The 24,065-nt window shown below is 40.6% G+C and overlaps 1 protein-coding gene across 4 annotated transcripts in view; it reads right to left on the bottom strand.

The window, feature by feature from the left end:
- The window catches only part of sema4c (sema domain, immunoglobulin domain (Ig), transmembrane domain (TM) and short cytoplasmic domain, (semaphorin) 4C), a 132,454-nt gene that overhangs the window by 85,269 nt on the left and 23,120 nt on the right, over positions 1-24,065 (bottom strand). Inside the window, exon 2 of one of the 4 annotated variants that reach the window (XM_047381904.1) lies at positions 7,738-7,899. The exons of the other annotated variants lie outside the window; for them this stretch is intronic. The gene's annotated coding sequence lies outside the window, so the exon portion shown is untranslated. The remainder of the gene's footprint in view (positions 1-7,737; positions 7,900-24,065) is intronic. 4 annotated transcript variants of the gene reach the window in all.

Here is a 24,065-nt window from a genome sequence, read left to right as displayed (position 1 = left end):
CCTCAGATGATGTCCATCCCTATGGATGTACACACACACACACACACACACACACACACACATGTTTACAATGCTGGCTGGCTGACAATAAAGGGTGTTTTAAAAATAATATTCAAGCTGTAGTTCTGTGCTCTGTGATGCTCCTATAAGACATTCTTTGAGGGGTTTTCAGGCTGAAGAGATACTGAAATTGCCCTAAGGACTACGCTTTATTTGATAAACAGGAAAATGTTTGCTCTTTAAAGTCACTCCATCACATACCCTTTTGTCTGTAACTTTGATAAACAGGTGGCACCGAAAGTCAAAAGCTCATAAAGCAAAGGGTCACCCTGACTCAACATCACTAACTTTAAAAGACCAAAGGTACATTTTCTTTCATAGTTTTTCTGTCATTTTTTTCAGTTCATTTTTTCCATCATTATAATCTGCATAAAAAAGAATCTGCACTTGGCGTATTTAAAATTAAATGCAATTGTAACCATTTGTAAGGTTTATATTGCCTTATATTGCATCTGTCAACACAGTTTTGCTATTTTTTTGTATACAACAAATACATCTTTAACAATGAACATTTAACAACAAAATATTTGGAACTTATCAGATGTGGGTGCATTAGGGCTGGTTATGTTGAGCTGCGATAAAACAGGAAGTTAAGGAAAGTAATGGCTTCAAAAGAGCCAAATGTTTTGACAGTCAGTGTTCATGGTTTAAAGCCCTTTAAGCAAATACCTGGGAAAATGCCAGGGTTTTCTTTGGGTGCATGGCATATAAAGCAAGGCAGCAATGCCCCTTCCCCCACTGGCTGCTGCACTATGCTGATCAACTGCCTGAAATTCATAAAATACTCCTCATTACAACTACATGTGTGGTTTTTGTCTCAGCCATGGAACACTGGACCAGCTCTACACCCTCTGCAGGGAACGCGAGGCTTCTTGACCGGAAAAGGGTGGCTTGTCCTCTTCAGGTTGGAGGGGAGTTCAAGTGGAGGAGTTCAAGTATCTTGGGGTCTTGTTCATGAGTGAGTGGAGAATGGAGCGGTTGATCAACAGACGGATTGGTGCCGCAGTAATGGGGACAGTGTGCCGGTCCGTTGTGGTGAAGAGAGAGCTAAGCTGAAAAGCGAAGCTCTCCATTTACCGGTCAGTCTGTGTTCTTGCCCTCACCTATGGCCATGAACTTTAGGTCATGAACAAGATCCCGGATACAAGCGGCTGAAATGAGCTTCCTCCGTTGGGTGGCTGGGCACTCCCTTAGAGATAGGATGAGGAGCTCGGCCATCCGGGAGGGGCTCGGAGTAGAGCAACTGCTCCTCCACGTTGAGAGAAGCCAGTTGAGGTGGCTCAGGCATCTATACCGGATGCCTCCTGGACGCCTCTCTTGAGAGGTGTTCCAGACACGTCCCACTGGGAGGAGGCCCAGGGGATGGCCCAGGACACGGTGGTAGGAACGATGTCTCTTGGCTGGCCTGGGAATGCCTTGGAATCACTCTGGAGGAGTTGGAGGATGTTTCTGGGAAGAGGGAAGTCTGGGTGTCTCTACTGATTCTGCTGCCCCTGCGTCCCGGTCCCGGATGAAGCGGAAGATGACGAGTAAGAGTACAACTACATGTCTCATCCTTCTACCCATTAATACTTGAATTAGCACGCTTTAAGTCAGAGGAATCAACTGGAACGCCCTGTAAAGTCAGTTATGATCAGTAAGGCTTAAAGTCTTCCTCTAGTATTGACCTCATGATCCAAAATGGCTGCCATGGACATAAAATGTAGAATTAGCTACAGTTTTTTTGCACTTCTGATACTTTGTATAAAGTCTCACATATTGCAGCTACTGTAAAAAGTCCTTTAATGAACATGCTGCTACAATGTTTGAAAGGTTTGAATGCAGAAACATAAATTGCTTTGGGCTAGCCTTGTTAGCAGTAGTTAACCTGGTTGCTGTGCACATCAATTAGAATTAGTACTGAACGTGACGGTGGTCCGTAATCACAATTAAAATTTTTGAGGTAAAAGCAACACAGCATTATTGACAAAAAAGATGGTGCAATAAATCTTTCGTTGGGCACAGTGCCTTCTAAGGGCACATTCACACTGCTGGTCCAGTCAAGGGATCCAGGTCTGGGGATTGGTAAAAAGGAGAAAATTCAATTGTCGCGGTTTGTGTTTCCACAGAGAATTTTTGAGCAGACCAAACAATGTCATGCAGTTGCAACGAATTGTTTCGGGGGCAGTTTTGCTCCAGTATTGCATTAAGAAGAAAAGAAGAAAGTCCGTCTCGCTGGGGTTTCTGTTGTTACATTGGTGTTCAAATTGGTGTTGTGCGCTTCACTACCCTATGAAGTCCCACAAGACATTTTCAAACACTTTTGTTTTCTGATTTGTGGTCTTACAATTTTTTTCTTCTTCTTCTACTTAAACGAACTGCTCTTCTATCATATCATATCGTGGGGATGGCACGTTTCAAACTGCAAGCAAACCGCTCCAGGGTCCAGGATGGGTTCACACCAGTGTAATCTGCTCCAGAAACCAGACTCTGGCACTTTAGGTAAAAACTGTTCCAAAGGTTTGGTGTGAAAGCACTGCATTTGGAGTCTCAAGCCATCAGTCTCTTCAAACTTTGCTTAGCTTTTGCTATAATTGTTGCTTGACTTCAAAACACACATAAAAGACACATTTACTGGACAGAGACACAGAATCCAGACCATAATCCAATAGAGCCCATGGTTTGCCCTTTGAATCACATGAGAAAGTGCAAGGTCAGTGCCAGCGATTTGTTGCAAAGGCATGCCAGGATTCATGTCAACAGCAATGGGTCACTAATCACAATCAGAGCGCCAAGGGCCCGGGAGATTCTGTCAGTAACATATGGGACGGTTAGTATTACAGAGAGGGAGCCCACAAAGGCAGTACTGAATCCTCTGACACCATCATACTTCATTCTCTGCTGTAATAAACTAGACATTGGAAACTCAAGAGAATCTCTGCACACTCTGTTGCACTTTATTGACTTGAAAAGCTGTGATGTTAATCAGACTGTATTGATTCAAGCACACACACCCTAGACTCAAACACACATGCACACTCATATTAAAACATGCAAAAAACCTTGACATAACTCCAACATAATGTTTGCTTTTAAAGACTTTTTTAGCTCAAAAGTTGTAAGTGAAAAGCTTGAAAACCTTGTGAATGCAGCTAGAAAAAAACTACTTACAAAAATTCAAAAGTTAAAACAAAGCTATTTTTCAAGCTTTGAACTTGATCCTTTTAGGCAACCCTGTAAGCTTTTTAAAAGTCTATTTACTATCATTTGTATATGACTTTTATCGACCTATGAAGGTTAATTAAAATCATCCTGGCTTTCAGTGGCCAGTGAAGATCTATCCCTGCTTTTGACATGCTTTACTAAGGTATGAGTACATAAAGCACCAAATAAAACGGCTGTTGCGTAAAAGTCTAAAAGTCTCTTTAACAGCAGGTCCTTAAAAATACAGTTAGGTCATGCTCTAGAAAGTGATTTTTAGCTTAAAGTGGAACCTTGTCCTTCTGAGTAAGTCACCATATGACACGTGTGAGCATGTGTGTGTTTGTGTTGGCTCCTCCTGGTAGAATGTTTAACCCTTTCTGTGAGTCTTCCCTCTCAGGAGACCAGCGTCATGTCTGCTGAAACTGTAACAACAGCAGGAACAAGAAATACAATTAGAGAGGGAGAAACATGTGTCCAAAATGAAATATCTGGCTGCTGTCAGTGGTTTGGTTACCTATTGAGCTGGATGAACTCAGACGCAAGTATGTGGCAGTGCAGCAGCATTCTGGCTGTCTTTAGTGAATTTTTCCTAAATAGGTAAGTCATCTAGACCTCAGCTTCCCATTGGTTTTATCCAGAACAGATCAGCGGCCTTAGAACTCTGCAATCTTCCACCAAACCAGGAATATGTCCAGCCATCCGCACATCATGCATGCGGGAAAACAGTCACAAGTAGAGAGGAGGCGGGGGATGGATGAGCAGCAGAAGGGCCTGGTTAAAAAGCAGGACACCTGCACACACACCTCCAGCTGTTGGCTGCCTGTGTGTTTGACAGGCAGCACACTGAGTAGCTGTGTGGACGCCAGCCAGCCGCTTGTGAATCAGCAATGACTAACTGTTTAAAGCGGCACTTTCTGAGCTAATCACCTGCATACTCATCGTAAACAAATACTGTAAATTGAGAGTGGATGTGTTGCATGGCTCCCACCTGAATCTTGTTGATGTGTTTGCCTCTGTGTAGCCATTATGTGCATCCCTCTCTATCAAGCCCAATTGTCACAGCCCAGGCCTCTAATTGCCTTACAGCAAATTTGACATTGTCCGTGCTGACTGCACCCTGATGAGAAAAAGAAAAGTGAAGCGATGCTGGATCCGCCACTTCCTCCAATCAGCAAAGACAAGAGGCCCCCACGTCACGCTCCGTTTGATCGCCACACAAGGCAACGCAATGGGGATACTAATCTCATGTAAAACCAGGCCTTTGAGCATGTGCCAGCCTGGTAAGACCGAGCGTGAATGTTTGCGTGCTGGGCAGTGGCGGCCTTTAATGAGTGGCACAATTGGAAAAGGCATGTGGCAATAAAGTCCAGCAAAATGCCTGCCAGTCTCATTTAGAGACAAGCAATCTTCCAAGATCTGACTATAAAACACACAAACAGGCGCACACAACAGAGAGGAACACACTCCATCTCGGTGAACATCTGGTCGAGGTCAGCTGACTGCCAGCAGCTTTCACCGTAGCACAAAGCAAATAAAAATCAAGATATGAAAATGATTGAGCCTCAAAGCTGGACTTTAAATGGATATTTCCTGCAGAGTGATTTAACTGTATACTGCAGTGCCAGAAAATGCAGCTTATTATTAACGCACTGATTTACAGGCTAAAATTAGGGTGGTCCTCATTTGCTGAGGCCATTATCAGCATGACTGGATTTCAGAGTCAATTCATACTGACATCCCTCCTGAGACTTGTCAATAGTCAGCTGAAGGAGGTATCAGTTATTCATTGTAGACTAGACACAACTGATAAACAGCAGACAGCACATTTGTCTTGTTCCTGCTTCGTTCTATATGGGAAATGTCATGTCTGCTTTGTTACTATTTCTGATTGAAGACTTGTCCACATTTTGTCATGTTACACCCACTAACTGCAGTTACTTTTATTGGAATTTGATGTAATACAACAACACAAAGCGGTGCAAAGGTGTGAAGAGGAAGGAAAAGGAAAGCTGGCTTTTAGAATGTTTTACAAATAAAAGTCTAAAATGTGTGCAGTGCATCTGTTTTCATCCCCTGAGTGAACCACCTTTCAGTGCAACTGCAACTCCAAGTGTTTGATTGGCTTTTTAAATGCCCTTCAAGACTGAAAGATGTCAACGACTGTTTTTCATCTGTTCTAGAATTTCTTTAGTTCAGTTCATGATGTGCTGCTGTTTAGGATCTTCAAGCCTACTTCATGTTGTCAGAAATGTTCTATTTCAGTGATTTCCTGATTCTATTGGTCTGGGAGTAATCAGGTCTGGCTGTGGAAATTAAACCAAAGAAATGTAATTAACCACGGTTAATTCTTGTTTTAAAAAACTGCATTTTTTTTAAATCTACAAAGGTTATCTTTGTCTGATATTAAAATGTATTTAATTCAATAAAAAAAAATACTAATAAAAAAAAATAATGATGTGAAACATGGAAGTTAAACAAAAAAAACCAGAGAAATCTTTAACGAAACAAAAAGCTTCTCACATCACTTTTATGTAAAGCTTAAGACACAAAGGTAAATAATTTCTAAGGAGAAAGAAAAATGTTGAACCGCTTGAGATGATGAATATATGATGCCCAACACCTTTTAGAGTTGATAACAAACCCTTTTGCCGATTGTGTTTCATGACAATATTCCCTGCAACAATGCAGAGGATCGACTTCACCAGCTCCAGACTTTGTAACTCCTGCTCACAACACAGACGCAGTTAAAGCCTCTGGCACTGCAGTCGGTCAGAACACATCGACTGGGTTTCTGGCACGTGCAAACGATTGCTTTTGAGTCTCGTTGTCTCTGCACTGTGCAATAAAAAAAAAATGTTGGTGTTGACAGATAATTGGATTGTGATTTAAATTTTTTTCTTCTGTGAAGTATGACTCTTTTACTATCATCCACTCATTTCCTGTGTGAAGAGCGGAGCCTGCGTCATTGCTTCTGGCATCTGATATTGGCTTGAGTGGAGGAGCTGTGATTATTATTCTTACTATGCCAGAACCCACAGGAGCCCTGGTGGACACAAAATACTGAGCAGCACCTGGTGCGCGAGCTAAACTGACGCACAGATGAAGAAAAGAAATTCTCACATTCACCCGCTCCACAGACACGATTGCTTTGTATTAGGTCCAAATAAAAGTGAAATGGGAAGGAATCTAACTATGATGCCAGAGGGTTGTTTCTCTTGAAATATAATGTGTGTGTTTCTGAGGAAGGCTGTGTAAAATGACTCTCTGGACTGAGAGGTCCCTCTGTTTATAGATGCATGTGTGTGTTTTAAGAAACATGGGTTTCAATAAGCAGGAAGATGAGATAGTAAAGCACTAGCTCTAGCCTTGACCCATTCACAATACTGCCATGGGCGGTTAGGAGATCCGCCCCAATATTTGCCTCATAAAGAAGCAAGGCCAAACAAATCTTCCCTGCTGAGGTTCCCGCTGGCAAAACCTGCAGTCTTCCAAACACATCTTTTTCCTAGATCACTTTCATTCCTGGACTTCAGCTTTTCCCACTGCACAATTTCTAATGCTAAATTTCAATACAAAAGCTAGTACAATAACCTGTGTTTAGCAATGTGGGATGGCAAGACCCATCCGTGCTCCAGAGAGCCTTTAAAATAATTGTTTTGCCCTTCAAATCCAACATTTACATATTTGGTACATATTATGCATAGTTTTCAACTATTTTATTTCATTTTATCTTCACTTTTTTTAAAGAAATCGATAATATGGAGCAATCCATGGCACTTAAATTTAGATTTAAATACTTTTAGAAGGCAGTAAAGACTGGATCATTTGTAAATAACAGAGACCTGACATAGGGTGCACTTTACTTTTTACATTCATTTAACATTACTCTTCATAAGTTCAACTACATATTAAATAGGTCTTGCATCAATAAATTATCAAAATCATGCGGTTTTCCAAAATTTGATGTTGTTTTAATGAAATACATAGAGCGTGGCATAACAAGTTATCCAGCCAGAGTAAGTGTTTGATGCAAAAAAATGGTCTAAAAAGAAAAGCAGTTCTTGTTTACTGATCTTACTTTATCCAGCATTAAGGTTCTTAAAAGAGTTGCCTACTGCAAGTAAGATACTTATACCTCTCCACAGAGGTGGGGCTCTGTGGAGAGGTGCTATAACTTTTAAAAATGTTTTAAACAATGTGAATAATGCTGAATAGCTACAAGAGGAATAGATAAAAACTTTAAGAAATGAGAGCTGGTATAATATCAACAACATCTTTTTGCATAGTTTTTCTCCTACATTTCCTTCATGTTTTTGAATGATGTGATCTTCCACATGCATCATCAGTAATACCCAAACAAACACAATATGTTTCTTACTGTATAGTGAACCACTCTTTTATGCCACAAGGTTTCTCTGCCTCTCAGCTCAGTTCAGTAAAAATATCTTATTATCAAACATACTTTGGTATCAATAGGTGAAAAAACCAACTCACAAAACGTTAGTTTTCTTCTTTGTAACTGCACTGCATTGTGGTTGAACCCTCCAGAGATGACAAAGTGCCGTGTCTTTACATCTCCCTAAAGGAGACCCTCGCTCATTATGGTGGAGTGAGGGCCATTTCAGCTCCTGCGTGGGTCCATAAGAACACCAGCGCCTGTCGGTGAATAAGTAAATTGGAAAAAACAAGGAACAGTTGTGAGCACAGCCTGTCATTTCACAGTCTCATTCAAGGTCAAAGTGAGTGGGATTTTTCTTCCTCTCCTCCTGTATAATAACCAGAGGCAGGGATATCCTGTTTCATTAGCTTTCCACACACTGCGCTCCTGCTGTCTGACCGACTAAATGCGGCTGGCTGAGGGTCAGCGCTGCAGCTGAAATAGCAAAGAAGCAGAAAGCCCAACAAGGGTGGAGGATAACTGATGGAGGGGGAGGTAATAAAAGACTAATATATACAAGCAGTGATCATCTACTTAAATGGGTGTGTTGGTGCAACACAGGTAACTGCATCCATATTTCAGATGGATATTAAGGTTCTATATGGACCGTTTTGGTACACACGTGCATCATAACTGCCTTTACATGTGTCAGAGTGTGTGTGAGTGGATAGCAGTAACAGTGTGAGCTCTGTGTATTATCCCATTTCTCCGAAGGCACATGATGACCCTCTTCCTAATGGCCTCAGAGCTCGGTGGTGTGGGACAGACAGCAGGCAAAATGAACCTCACCGTCTCCCACCATGGTAACTGACAGGCCCTTGGGGGCGCATGCTTGGTTGTCTGTTCCCCTCAGGCTTCAACCCTGACCCTAAGAGACAAATGCCAAGGGGAGCTCAATAGCTAAACAAATTAGATCACCTACATCTGCTACCACCTTTACGAGCACATAGACTAACTACAGCTTTCCTTAAAATTTACTGTAAAATATAGCAGAGATTTATAAAGCGAGAAGGATAAAACAACAGTGAAAGCTCAATTAGTTTACATCTTACAGTGCCTTGTAAAAGTATTCGTTTATCTTTTCCATTTTGTCTTTTTAGAACCATCAACTTTTGTTGCTTCTATTGCAATGTTTATCAGAAGAGCAACACAAAGGAGTAAATAACTGCTGCATGAGAGAAAATTATATATGGCTTTCAAAAGATCTGGCTCAGTACTTTGTAGATCCACCTTCTACAGCAAATGCCGGTGCAAGTTTTTGGGGTGTGTTTATTAGCTTTGTACATTTAGAGATGGAAATGTCAGTCCATTTTGCTTTGCAAATTTGTTTAATTGCTCGGTCATATTAGATGAAGATAATTGGTGAACAGTAATTTTCAAGTCTTTTCAAGCCACATAATCTGCTTTCAGGCCTGGACTTTGAGTGGGCAATACTAAAACATGGATACATCTTGATTTAAACTGATCCTACCAGCTCTGTACATTTAAAATTGTCCCATAGGGACGTAAACCTCCACCTGCAGTTTCAAGTTTTTTTCAGCCTTTAATTATGGAGTAAGAATGCAAAAACAATGTGTATGTAAGACGGAAATGTGTACATATTAGTCAATAGTTGTGTGCATAAGTAAAATCCAAAAGAGGTATTGTATATTTTCTCTATAAGAATACAAAATAAAATGTTACAGCTTCAAGAAATTACAAACACAAAGTTCAAGTTTACAGTTGTGGTTTATTCTTCATGAATACAAAATGCTATAACAGTTTGTGAATACAATAACTTTTCTATGAGAATACAAATTTACATCAGCGATTTGGCGTCACGTGATCTCAGGCTGGTTAGTGGAGTATAGTTAGTCGATTCGGGTTGCGCATGCGCTGTCACACTCCTCACCGCCAGCAAACGTAGTACCGAGATTGGATGACGGAAAAAGGCAATGGGAGAAAATTCAGTCTAAAAGGAATATTAGGAACAGAGGGGAGATAGGGGGGGAAATCAAGAGTATTATAAATAAAGCATTGTTCTTATTTTTATGAAATATAAAACTAAAATATAGAATATAGTGGGTGGATTCATACAATGATGTACAGCAGGTGGCGGTATGCACCTCTAAATTTGTTGCGTACCGCCATCAGAAGAAGAAGAAGCGGCACTAGCGCCAAAAAGATGGACCAAGAAACTACGGTACAAAGCCAGGTAATGTTAAAAAATTTATATATGTCATAATGTCGTTAATATATGCTCTTGGTCCATCATCTTGCTGCTGTTTCTTCTTCTTCTGCTGGTGGTACGCAACAAATTCAGAAGTGCATACCGCCACCTACTGTACGTAATTGTATAACTCCACCCACCATATTCTATGTTTTAGTTTTGTATCCCCCCCCCCCACATCTCCCCTCTGTTCTTAGACAGCGCATGCGCAACCCGAATCGACTGACTCTGTACTCCACTAACTAGCCTGAGATCACGTGACGCCAAGTCGCTGATGTAAATTCGTATTCTCATAGAAAAGAAATTGTATTCACAAACTTTTATAGCATATTGTATTAATAAAGAATAAACCACAACTGTAAACTTGAACTTTGTGTTTGTAATTTCCTGAAGCTGTAACATTTTATTTTGTATTATAGAGAAAATATACAATACCTCTTTTGGATTTTACTTATGCACAACTATTGACTAATATGCACACATTTCCGTCTTTACATACACATTGTTTTTGACAACGTTCTTACCCCATAATTAATATTCATTCATTCATTCATTCATATGTTTACCAGGGTTGATACATTGAGATCAAAAATTCCTTTACCAAGGAGAGTATAAACACAGTTCATTTAAAATTACATAAAAATTACAAATACTTGCACATGGTTAGCTTAGATTCCAAGGTTTTCATCAGAGCTTTAAATTTATTAAGGAATACAAATTGTTTTTAGATTCAGCTCAAACTAAAGATTACTCTAGGCATCGGGTGCTGAAAGCAACAAGCCATTTTTTCCCAGCTCAGTTCCTAGTCTGGGAACTTACAGGTTTTCTTCCAAAGTTTCCCTGAATCAAAGAGTCATGAACTCGAACTTTGACCTTCCCTGTCTCTGCTGAATAAAAGCCACCCCAAACATGATGCTGCCACCAGTATGCTGACCCATGGGAATGGTTTTCTCAGAGTGATAAGCAGTTTTAGTTGTCTACCACACAAAGTGTTTTGCATGTAAGCAGAAATAGTTAGAGAGCACCTTCATCCACAAGGTTTGCTATATCCCCTACATGGCTTGTGGAAAACTGAAAAATAGGTTTCTTCTTGCTCCTCTTCTATAAAAAACATGTATAATATTTCTTCCACTTCACAATAATACACTAGTTTGTGTTGATCTATCCCAATTAAGTAAGCAGAAGCTTGTGGTTTTGTGACCAAATGAGAAGAGGTTTAAAGGATTCCTTTGCAAGGGACAGTCCAATGCGGTAAAACTTTAAATATCCCACCTTTTTTGGACAGTGTGGTCCCGCTTTTATGACATTACATAGTTTTGCTTTTCTGATTAACTTTTTACTAAACTGAGGTTGCTGCCAAATTGCAACAGAGTGACACGATCATTTAGTTAAATAAAGCTACCACCAAGTGATGGTTGGGGTAACTCACTGGCAAGCCCTGCCACCAGAGTTTGACTGATATAGGAGGGTTTCTCTTTAATGCTACCCGCTGCCCCTGATATGCACTGCATGAAGAAATAAATCCAGCTGAACAGCTTGCTTAAACTAAACCTGACTGCTCTAAACTGATTTTAATTTAGCTGGTTTAAACTGTACTATATCTCGATTGGATTTTAATGAGATTACTTTTTTGTACAATGTCCTGAAATCACTTTGTTGCCAACTGGCACCGCGTGAATAAACTGAATAGTGCTGAACATCATATTATTTTGTTAAGATATAATGTTTGTTTGATGCAATGCAGAGCTCATGAAACTCTGCTTGTTTCCAGTTTTCTGAGATACAGCAAGCTCTATGTTTCCATGGATTGCAGACATAAGCTGTAATTAATTTGTGATGGTAACTTGGCTGCAGTGTAGGTTGACAGCAGTGCCTGAGAAAGTTCTGAGAGGACAGAGTCCAGATTTCTCTTGGAAGAATCTCTTAAATGTTTTTTCTAATTGAATCAGTCCATGCAAACTGTTTGATACTGCAGGGCCTACAACAAATATGAACTAACACATCCTGAGACTAGACAAGCTAAACATGTGTAAGACATAGGTTTCACCGAGTAAAGAATCTGCTTCACCTTATTCTGTCAAACACACTCTTCTGCAGGTCTGCCCTTCCATATTGTTCACAAAAGCTGAGCGACACGTTTCTTCACTGTCCGACCACCAGGGCCCTGGAGGAAATCTGATTTGAGGGAACCAGTTCTCTGCTGACTAACCAAACTTGCATAGGAGTGATGGAAGGCAACTTATGTTTCCATCCGTCTGAGTACATCTGTTTTTCCCAACATGTACAGCAGGCGGCTGAGTAGCTGACCTCCAAGCTCACGCACACAGAACATCCAACCTGTTCAGGTTGACATAATGAAGCACATAATTATACAGGTCCTTCTCAAAAAATTAGCATATTGTGATGAAGTTCATTATTTTCTATAATGTAATGATGAAAATTTAACATTCATATATTTTAGATTCATTGCACACTAACTGAAATATTTCAGGTCTTTTATTGTCTTAATATGGATGATTTTGGCATACAGCTCATGAAAACCCAAAATTCCTATCTCACAAAATTAGCATATTTCATCCGACCAATAAAAGAAAAGTGTTTTTAATACAAACAACGTCAACCTTCAAATAATCATGTACAGTTATGCACTGAATACTTGGTCGGGAATCCTTTGGCAGAAATGACTGCTTCAATGCGGCGTGGCATGGAGGCAATCAGCCTGTGGCACTGAGGTCTTATGGAGGCCCAGGATGCTTCGATAGCGGCCTTTAGCTCATCCAGAGTGTTGGGTCTTGAATCTCTCAACGTTCTCTTCACAATATCCCACAGATTCTCTATGGGGTTCAGGTCAGGAGAGTTGGCAGGCCAATTGAGCACAGTGATACCATGGTCAGTAAACCATTTACCAGTGGTTTTGGCACTGTGAGCAGGTGCCAGGTCGTGCTGAAAAATGAAATCTTCATCTCCATAAAGCTTTTCAGCAGATGGAAGCAAGAAGTGCTCCAAAATCTCCTGATAGCTAGCTGCATTGACCCTGCCCTTGATAAAACACAGTGGACCAACACCAGCAGCTGACACGGCACCCCAGACCATCACTGACTGTGGGTACTTGACACTGGACTTCTGGCATTTTGGCATTTCCTTCTCCCCAGTCTTCCTCCAGACTCTGGCACCTTGATTTCCGAATGACATGCAGAATTTGCTTTCATCCGAAAAAAGTACTTTGGACCACTGAGCAACAGTCCAGTGCTGCTTCTCTGTAGCCCAGGACTGGGGAATGTGGCACCTGTAGCCCATTTCCTGCACACGCCTGTGCACGGTGGCTCTGGATGTTTCTACTCCAGACTCAGTCCACTGCTTCCGCAGGTCCCCCAAGGTCTGGAATCGGCCCTTCTCCACAATCTTCCTCAGGGTCCGGTCACCTCTTCTCGTTGTGCAGCGTTTTCTGCCACACTTTTTCCTTCCCACAGACTTCCCACTGAGGTGCCTTGATACAGCATTCTGGGAACAGCCTATTCGTTCAGAAATTTCTTTCTGTGTCTTACCCTCTTGCTTGAGGGTGTCAATAGTGGCCTTCTGGACAGCAGTCAGGTTGGCAGTCTTACCCATGATTGGGGTTTGGAGTGATGAACCAGGCTGGGAGTTTTAAAGGCCTCAGGAATCTTTTGCAGGTGTTTAGAGTTAACTCGTTGATTCAGATGATTAGGTTCATAGCTCGTTTAGAGACCCTTTTAATAATATGCTAATTATGTGAGATAGGAATTTTGGGTTTTCATGAGCTGTATGCCAAAATCATCCGTATTAAGACAATGAAAGACCTGAAATATTTCAGTTAGTGTGCAATGAATCTAAAATATATGAATGTTAAATTTTCATCATGACATTATGGAAAATAATGAACTACTATATGTAGTGAGGACCATGTGTTGACTCCCATTGACTTCCATTGATTTTCAGTCATTTTCAACCCTTTCTATGCCCTAACCCTGACAATAACCCTAAACCTAACCATTACCAGTGCATGCCTAACCCTGACATTAACCTAAAGTCAATTCACACCTTAGTCCTAAACCTAACCGTTAGCAAAATAGGTTGTGAGGACCAGCAAAATGTCCTCACTTTGGTACAAATGGTCCTCAATTTGATGGTGAAATTGGGAAAATGGTTCTCACTGTGATGCCAAGACAAGAACACACACACACACACACACAAATGAAACCTGTATTTGTGTAAAGAAAGCAAAGATGCGTTACAAATCCACATAATCACAGTACCACCGGCATGAAATCAGGAATTACAGAGCAAGAAGAGAACTATATAAAATGTTTTTCTCAAACTGATACATTTTTTAAAATATTTAGGAGTCACACAGAGAGGACAAAGAAAGAAAAAACACAATCCGCAAACACATATACACACACAGACAGCCACTGTGGAGCACTGAGGTCATCTTTATTAATAAACGCTCTGACAACAAACACACTTACATCAAGGCCTTCGCCCTCCCTCTATCCTCACACAACCCTCCCTCCCTTCAGCTCCTTGAGAAATGGCAACTGCCAGACTGACACAGTAGGGAGGGTGTCTGTAACCTCACACATACACAAATACACACAAACACAGCCACGCTCTGGAGACAGCATGTCAGTGATCTGTCAGAAGGTAACGGTGCACACCAGGCCTGGCATGCAGTTGCCTGGGATTGTACATGTCTGGGAGGGAATTTTAGAATTACTCTGAGAAGTGGGAAGGCCAGATAAACAGGAAGTCCAGCCTCTGCACACATTCTGTCCGCGCTGACACACTCTAGGAAACACGCTCCGGCTCATTTGTTTTCACTGACAGGAGAGGAGAGGGATGGTTCTGCGTGAGAAATGCTTACGGGGAGGAGGGCAGGTGTGCACTGCTCATGTGTGTCTAAGAGCTAGAGGATGTGAGAGATAGAATTTGCATCAAAGCCTGCGAATAATATGCGTTTACGGTTCCGTCTCTGCTCATCTCAGTACACGTGTGTGATGTTTGCCATAAGATGGATTATGGAGGAAAGAAAAGTTTTGAAGCAGCAAAAAAGGGTGAATATTCTTTTCTCTGGAAGCAGACCTTCCATTTCCTGTGCATAGAGGAGGACAATGTTGCTGCCAACCGAATAAACGAAAAAGATGAGAGGCAATTAAGGGCGGTCTACTGCAATTTTCAGAGTCATTTATGATGTACCAAAAAAGCCTTTAACAGGTTCCAAGTGGTGTAAATGTAGCATCTTTAAATGAAGTTTTAGCGCATATCCATGATGAGGTTGTGATGGTGACAGCGAGCGAAGACAGGAAACCCAGATGGTCTTTTGCTAAATCCTACACTTCATTCTGCTTGTCTGAGCTGTTATCTAGTATTGGACATCATTTGCTTTTAGCATGTTCTAGATTTGCCCCATGGTCTAAGGTGCTGGGGAACGTAAACTGCTTTCTACACTAACAGGAATATTCAACCCTAACTTTTAAGATTTATGTAATTTTATTACATGACAAATTCCCATTTACTTTTTTTTTTAGATAATTTTAACACAAACCTACCAAATAAGCCTTACATTATGCATATTCATTAGTATAATAAAGCCTATTTATTTGAAATGCATAATCCTCAGGTTTATGGATTTAGTATTAATAAAGTATAATTACTCTAAATGAATAATAATGAGAGTATTTATTTCAAATACATAACGTATGTTGTTTGAATTGCATAAGACCACTTGTTGATTCAAGAGACCTATTAACATTAAAGCCTCTCAATATCCAAGACATGAAGCTGTTATACAGCAAAGTGCAAAACTGCCAGTGCAATAACTTAATAAAACCACTTATCCACGCCATACATACTCTCCACTTGTGGTCTTTCAGTCTGTTTGGTTTTGTTTATCTGATGGTTTTGTTAAGGGGAAACAATGGCCAAAATGCAACATAGGGTCTTATTGTGAATATACATACGTCAAACTTTTATTTAAATACATAATTATGACTGAAACATCATTTCAGGATATAGCATAATTTCGAAAATTTCAAACGAAATTACAAAGTCATCATCTCTACTTACCTCCTCTCTCTCCTAAGCTATTGTAGGGGTAAGGTTTACTCCTCTGCTATCCAACCCTCTCCAAACCGTCTCACTGACGCATCCTCTCTGTCCTTCTTACACTTCTCACTGGGATAATAGATTTGATGCGCAAGCTCCACTCCTGACACGAAGATCTTTATTTCCTGTATACTATAAGTTTAAGTGATTAATCAGGTGTGCAGTGCTACTCTTGAATATTATGCACTTTAGTCATCACGCTTGTCATCCATACATTACTGGTAACGGGGGAGTGGGGCGTCTGAGAGTGTACTTCATGAGAAAATCTTGAAAAAAAAAAATTGTTCCTTAAATGATGTTTAAGTTGAGTGAAAACATGCCATGCTTTAGCTTTTTGCTGAGATACCGTGTGACTACATAGATAGCATACTGCCTCAAAACAGACAGTTGTGTGCAGGCGATTTTATACACTGCTAACTTTTAGCATTCACTGATCAGTGGAGGAGCAATATTAAATGGCAGATCTAGCACTGCAATTAAGGAACAGGTGCAAATTTTTAAATCAGTCCCATAAGTCAATGAGGGTGGGATGTCTGCCATGGCTACTGTCCTCAGCAAACGTGATATGTGCTGAATGGCTTGGACAGCTGCTTTATGACTGGGGTTGGATTTGTGCCGTGACAAAACTTTTTTCCTGCTAGTTCTAAACATCAGCCACCTTGCACATAAAGTGCAAAAATGTGCACCAGGTTGTCGGAACTTTTGGCACCAGCTCCCAAAGGGTTTATCATCGCTATCCACATCCTCTATCCAAGCCAAGCGTCATTTGTTCTTTATGTCTTTATCAACATCTTTAGTGTCTTTCCCTGGGTTCATATTCTTGAGGTCCTTGCTCGATGCAACATGGGAAACAACAATACTGAACGGAACGACTGCTGGATAAAGTTTTGCCAAGAGCCAAGACTTTCCCCCACCTCATTTCTGATTGGCTAGTCGGCCTGTCTAGTGTGGCTAGGAGTGAAAGCAGTGCCTCGGTTAGATTCAGAGAAAAATCTGATAAATTTCTGGGTGAACCAGCTTTTTATTTGTACGCAGGAGATCCGGCATGGCACTGGAGTGCTATCAGCCCTGCAAACACATCATGCCAACTGTCAAGCATGGTGGCGGAGGTGTGATTATTGGGCCTTATTCTGGAGTCAGAGTTCCTGTGCACCACTGTATAGTAAAGTAAATTGTGAAACCATCTGCTGCACAGCTAAATATTGGTCTAACTTGGGTCATGCAAAGTATGAAGCATCCACAAGTGTAGCACAAACAAGTTATACAGAAAAAAGCTAATTGGTGTTATTGCTGCAAAAGGTGCTTCAACAAGCTCATGAATCATTGGCTATAGTTTCACAGTTTTTTTCTAGCAGTTGAGTGCAGTGGAAAGGCCAGAATGCTTGTGTTATTTTCTGTGGTCTATTTTTTTCCTTTTGTTTGTGACTCCAGCAATGTCTTTACATACAAAGTCTCATGCTTTAATGGTCAAGGAAACCTTAGCTGATGCCCTACTTTGGTTTGATTTTTCCTTAAAAAATAATGACAGTCTGGATTCTGCTGCACAAATTGCTTTAAAGCTAAAATCAGCTAAGAGGGATAAAAGAGACAAAATAAAAGACAATAAAAACAATTAAAACAGCTGTTAAACAAAAAACACTGGGGTCCACATGGGCTGAATACCAGTTCAAAAATGAGTATTCAAAGTGATTTAAACTGGCTCCAGAGTTTGTGCAGATTTAATATTTAGAGGGAGACTATTTCAGACACTGAGACCTGCCATAGAACCTCAAGAATTAAGTTTAGACCTAGAAAAGGATAACATTAGATGTAAAAATGAAAAGTAAAACTTTAGATTGGATCCTGTAAGAGACAGTGTCACATTTGTATACTGTATTTTGAACTAAATGTGGCCCTTGCATTACATCAAACCTGAAGCAAGCTGGAAATATATCCATTTATATTTAAATAATCTTGCGATTTCTGTTGCTAAGCAAAACCTTAAAGCAAGGGAGAAGTCTCCAATAAGAGTTAAGCTCTTCCTTCACCTTATTTTAGGAATTTCCATTTTTTGTTTCTGTTTTTCCTTTGCTGGAATCCTCTGTGTAATGTGTCAGACAAGATATCAACACAGTGTTCCTTTTAAATCAATAAAGAGCTTTTGTGGGGTCTTCTTTGCCAGAACGCTGGGAAGTCTCTAAAGGTAGCCTTCTTCTCCCTTCATATCTACATCATCTGAGTGCCACAGCCATGCCAAAGAAGTTGCATCTTATTTTTACTTACTTCAGACAAACTGCTGTTCTGGCTGCCAAACAGCAGAGGCTGTACTTCCCATGATGCTGCTTGTTGCAGAGGATCTGTCACAGGAGAGACTTACATAACACAGTGTGTTTACGACGAGTAAGCTCAAGAAAAACAAACAAATGAAGGCTTTATGAACTCAATATTCATCACTCCCACATTGCATAATTGGGCAATAAATAAAAAGAAAAGCAGGGGATGGAAACACTTATTACATTAAATACATACAGAGAGGTATAATTTATAGCGAGTAGGACACTGTGTCACAAGGCACATCACAACTCAAACCGGGGTGCAGAGGGAGCTTGGGAATAGAGCATGTGACATTGCAACCTCAGCGGATAGTTGTGCTCTGCAAATGTGGAACAGCTGGGGAAATTCACCATTCGCTCCGGTTATGCCACATGTAGCATTTGGTTATGAAGTCATTTTTTCTTTTTCCACCTTGGAGGAGCTAATTTTCTGGTACAGATGCTTCTGGATGTATGGAGGTGGAGACACTACACAGACAGTGCCTTGCATATGTATTCATACTGCTTAAACGTTTTTATGTGTTGGTACATTACAACCACAAACTTCATTGTATTTTGTTACAATTATATTATATATATATAACTTTGAAGAGAAATTAAATGATACAGGCAGCTTTCAAAATCTGAACCATGTAGTCAGAACCTTGCCTCCCTGCTTCAGCTTCTCTGCCTTCCCTCTGCCGCAGCTTCTCCACATCTCATCTGATTGCTCTTCTTTCATCACTTTCCTGATTACATAAGCTCCTGTTCACTGCCACGTTCTTCGTCTCTCTGTTCCATCCCTGGTCCATTTCCTGTATCTTGTCTCTGTTTACTATTTTCTAAGTTCTTTTTATTTTAACAAATAAAATAGTCAGTATTTGAGTCCTTAAAATGTAAAAAAGTTATAAAAAAGCTTGCAAGGCACTGTGGTTAATGTGCAAACACAACAGCTGGCAGCCAAGCTTCAACACCCCTTTATATCCAGGCATGTTGAAAACTAGTGGGCAGCCACTCCCCTTTACAAAGCAGTCAAAAATTGTCAACACAGACACGGTGGCCAGCGCAGATTTCATCATGATCATCCTGAGACCATGTTGAGCCTGACGCCAACTGCTCAGTGTGCTTTAAACTGTCAGGACCACAGGGAGACCAGAAGAAACGTTCCACTTACACTCTTGGTTCACTTACATTTTATCCATTTCCAATTGGATCCAGACTGAAATCAATGCTGCAGTAATAGACAGTAAGAAACAGTGTTAGAGTGTATTGCTACCAGCTACATGTGGCTGCTGGCTGCTTGAAGTGGGGAGAACAATTTTGTTGTAAAGTTGTAAGGCTAAGTCTTCTTTTTCAAGTTGGATTAGGGAACATAGAGACCAGGATCTTTGGTGAGAGGCTGCAGATCTTTTGCAAAAGAACAGTAGGAGTAATCTTATCCTGCTCAGAGCTGGCAGAAGCTGCCTTTTCATCATCACATAACAACTAACAACAACATGACAACCTAAATTTCTTGTTTGTGCTGGTTTAGCAACTGCTACAGACATGTTCCAAAGCAGATTTTTACTGCTGCATCAGAATCTGGATGGAGCCATGCTTTCTGCTCACTAGCAGAAAATCCTGAAGAAGAATCCTTGGCCACCACTTCATGGCCTTATGTTAAAGCACACTTGGGATATGCAACAGAACAAAACTCTAAAGCCGACTTGCAAGTCTACCTCTGAATGACTCAGAATGTAGAAAATGGAGGTTTTGGAATGGCCTAGTCAAAGTCTGGAATTTGAGATCGAGATTAAGATGATGTGACATGATTTTAAACACACTTTTCATGTTTGAAAACCAATCCAATGTGTATAAATTAAAACAATTCTGCTAAAAAATATGGGCAAAAACCCCTCCAAAAGTGATGTAGTAGACTCAATGCCAGATATCAAAAATGTTTGATATCAAGCTGTTGCCACCATGAGCAGCATTTACAAGGTTTACATTTACTTTTTTACAAAGGGTCTGCTTGGCTTGGATAGCTTTTTTCCCTTAAGAAATAAAAGAATCATTTAAAAACTGCTTATTATATTAGCTTAGATTGTCTTTGTCTGACATTAAAAATTGTTTCATGATCCGAAACATGTTAGGTTGACAAAAAGCATAAAAGAAAGAAATGTGTGAGAGGCAGTTACTTCACTGTATAAACAATGTCACAAGAAGATCTTTCTAATTTTATGCGAACCAAATCACAATGATCAGCCACGAAAAACATGTAATTTATTCTGGCAAATTCTCATCACATGCAGCTTTGTCACCGGGGAGCTTTTTCAACCTGCCATCGAGCTCACAAATTGCAGAACATTTTGAAGCATCAACATAAGCAAACTGGCCTGCAAATAAATGCAGAGCTTGTTGGTAGCTAATGCGCACAGTCAGTGCAAATGAAAAGCACAGCAGTCAGTTTAGGTTGGAAAAATCTTTTCACTCTGGTAAATGGAAGCCACAGCAGACCCCCCACCCCCGCCAAAATAAAAAAAATCCAAAAACAGCAGTGGGCTGACTTTATAGACAGACTGGCAGCATGCTAAAACAAATTGGTATGTACAAAAAGGATGCGCCACACTCAAACCATGTCTGCTTTCCTTTTTTATGAAAACTAGGGCACATGCTGAAACATTGACAAGAAAGCACGAGTCACGATCCATGAGCTCAGAAAGCAGCAGGTAAATAACTTCAACAGCAGCTAAGGACAATTTTGCAATTTTTAGGGAAAGCAGACTAATTAAAAGTTTATTTCAAACAAAACCTTCATAAAAGGTTAACAAAGATTAAAAAGAGTTATCCGTGGTCTCTTCAAGTTAAAATCCGAGAGAAGAAGCGTGGGATTTTGTTGCTGCAACACAAAAACAGAAGCGGCAGGGTGTCTGGATGGCAGGGAAGGTTTGGATGACAGCGCTACATACAAATTAAATAAGGGCTGACAATACACAAAGTGTAGCAGAAGCCTGTGGTCACCAAGCAGAAGTTAGAAAGCTTAGAGAAAATAATAACATGATCTTTGCTGTCCTATTTCTTTCTCCATAAGCCTATCCCACTTTTTTCTCAACCTTTTTCATGATCTCAGAGGCTTCACTCATTTCTCTCGATGTAAGTTTTCTCCATTTTCATTTCATTTCAGCCTCCCTTCCCATCCTTACTTTTTTCTCTCTCTCTTTCTGACTTCTTGTTTCGCACTTTTCCAGTCTATTTAGCACACCGGCGCTGCATGTATCTGTGACTGATGAGTCACTTTTCTTTGAAGGTATAATTCAACACTTTGGGATTCACACGTCTTTGCTCTCTTGCCAACATCAGAGGATTGTTGCCACTTTTGTGTGTGCAAGCAAAAATGTGAAGCAAAAGCCAGGTGACAGGAAGGTTAGCTTTGCATAATGACTGAGAACACAGAGAAGGTTGATCCATCTGTTTCACCGACCAGCACCTTTAATGTTCCTCTAAAACATTCTTGTCTGATGCAGAAAAAAGAAAAACAAAGTGTTACATTCTGCTGCTGGAGTAGTTAACGTGGAAGCATTTCACAAATTCCAAAAAGGTACCTCAAGCTGAAAAAAGCGTCTAATTTATTTCGCCAGTGAGAAAAAAATCTACTTAATTTTGTGAAGTGGAAGAAAAGTGATACATGGCTTTCAAATCTAAAAAACAAATTTGAGAAGTGTGGCATGCATTTGCATTCAGCTCCCTGAATCAACAATTGGCCCAACTACCTTTCACAGCAATTACAGTTGCAAGCTAATGTCTCTTATCATCCTTGCACATGTAGAGACTGAATTTTCTGCTTATTCTTCGTTTCAAAATAGCTTAATCTCAATCAGATTGTCTGTGTCAGCAATTCTCAAGTATTGCCACGGATCTTCAGTTGGAATTAGGCTTGGTCTTTGACTGGGACAGTCTAACACATGAAAGTGATCTAAACTAATGCATTGTAGGTGTTTGCATGTCCTGCTGGAAGGTGGACTTGTGCTTCAGACCAAAGTCTCTAACAGGTTTTCATCCAGGGTGCCCTGTATTTAGTGCCAGCATCTCCCCTTTAACTCCAGGCAGATTCCCTGTCCCAGCTGAATAAAAGTATCTCCACAGAAATACAGGTCCTTCTCAAAATATTAGCATATTGTGATAAAGTTCATTATTTTCCATAATGTCATGATGAAAATTTAACATTCATATATTTTAGATTCATTGCACAATAACTGAAATATTTAAGGTCTTTTATTGTCTTAATACGGATGATTTTGGCATACAGCTCATGAAAACCCAAAATTCCTATCTCACAAAATTAGCATATTTCATCCGACCAATAAAAGAAAAGTGTTTTTAATACAAAAAACGTCAACCTCCAAATAATCATGTACAGTTATGCACTCAATACTTGGTCGGGAATCCTTTTGCAGAAATGACTGCTTCAATGCGGCGTGGCATGGAGGCAATCAGTGTGTGGCACTGCTGAGGTCTTATGGAGGCCCAGGATGCTTCGATAGCGGCCTTTAGCTCATCCAGAGTGTTGGGTCTTGAGTCTCTCAACGTTCTCTTCACAATATCCCACAGATTCTCTATGGGGTTCAGGTCAGGAGAGTTGGCAGGCCAATTGAGCACAGTGATACCATGGTCAGTAAACCATTTACCAGTGGTTATGGCGCTGTGAACAGGTGCCAGGTCGTGCTGAAAATTGAAATCTTCATCTCCATAAAGCTTTTCAGCAGATGGAAGCATGAAGTGCTCCAAAATCTCCTGATAGCTAGCTGCATTGACCCTGCCCTTGATAAAACACAGTGGACCAACACCAGCAACTGACACGGCACCCCACACCATCACTGACTGTGGGTACTTGACACTGGACTTCTGGCATTTTGGCATTTCCTTCTCCCCAGTCTTCCTCCAGACTCTGGCACCTTGATTTCCGAATGACATGCAGAATTTGCTTTCATCCAAAAAAAGTACTTTGGACCACTGAGCAACAGTCCAGTGCTGCTTCTCTGTAGCCCAGGTCAGGCGCTTCTACCGCTGTTTCTGGTTCAAAAGTGGCTTGACCTGGGGAATGCGGCACCTGTAGCCCATTTCCATCACAGGCCTGTGCATGGTGACTCTGGATGTTTCTACTCCAGACTCAGTCCACTGCTTCCGCAGGTCCCCCAAGGTCTGGAATCGGCCCTTCTCCACAATCTTCCTCAGGGTCCGGTCACCTCTTCTCGTTGTGCAGCGTTTTCTGCCACACTTTTCCCTTCCCACAGACTTCCCACTGAGGTGCCTTGATACAGCACTCTGGGAACAGCCTATTCGTTCAGAAATTTCTTTCTGTATCTTACCCTCTTGCTTGAGGGTGTCAATAGTAGCCTTCTGGACAGCAGTCAGGTTGGCAGTCTTACCCATGATTGGGGTTTTGAGTGATGAACCAGGCTGGGAGTTTTAAAGGCCTCAGGAATCTTTTGCAGGTGTTTAGAGTTAACTTGTTGATTCAGATGATTAGGTTCATAGCTCGTTTAGAGACCCTTTTAATGATATGCTAATTTTGTTAGATAGGAATTTTGGATTTTCATGAGCTGTATGCCAACATTATCCGTATTAAGACAATAAAAGACCTGAAATATTTCAGTTATTGTGCAATGAATCTAAAATATATGAATGTTGAATTTTCATCATGACATTATGGAAAATAATGAACTTTATCACAATATGCTAATATTTTGAGAAGGACCTGTATGCTACCATCACAATGTTTCAC

Source organism: Girardinichthys multiradiatus, chromosome 12 (genome assembly GCF_021462225.1).
Source record: "Girardinichthys multiradiatus isolate DD_20200921_A chromosome 12, DD_fGirMul_XY1, whole genome shotgun sequence".
NCBI lineage: Eukaryota > Metazoa > Chordata > Actinopteri > Cyprinodontiformes > Goodeidae > Girardinichthys > Girardinichthys multiradiatus.
The sequence above is the reverse complement of the archived record's forward strand: the minus strand, read 5'-3'. Positions and strand labels throughout refer to the sequence as shown.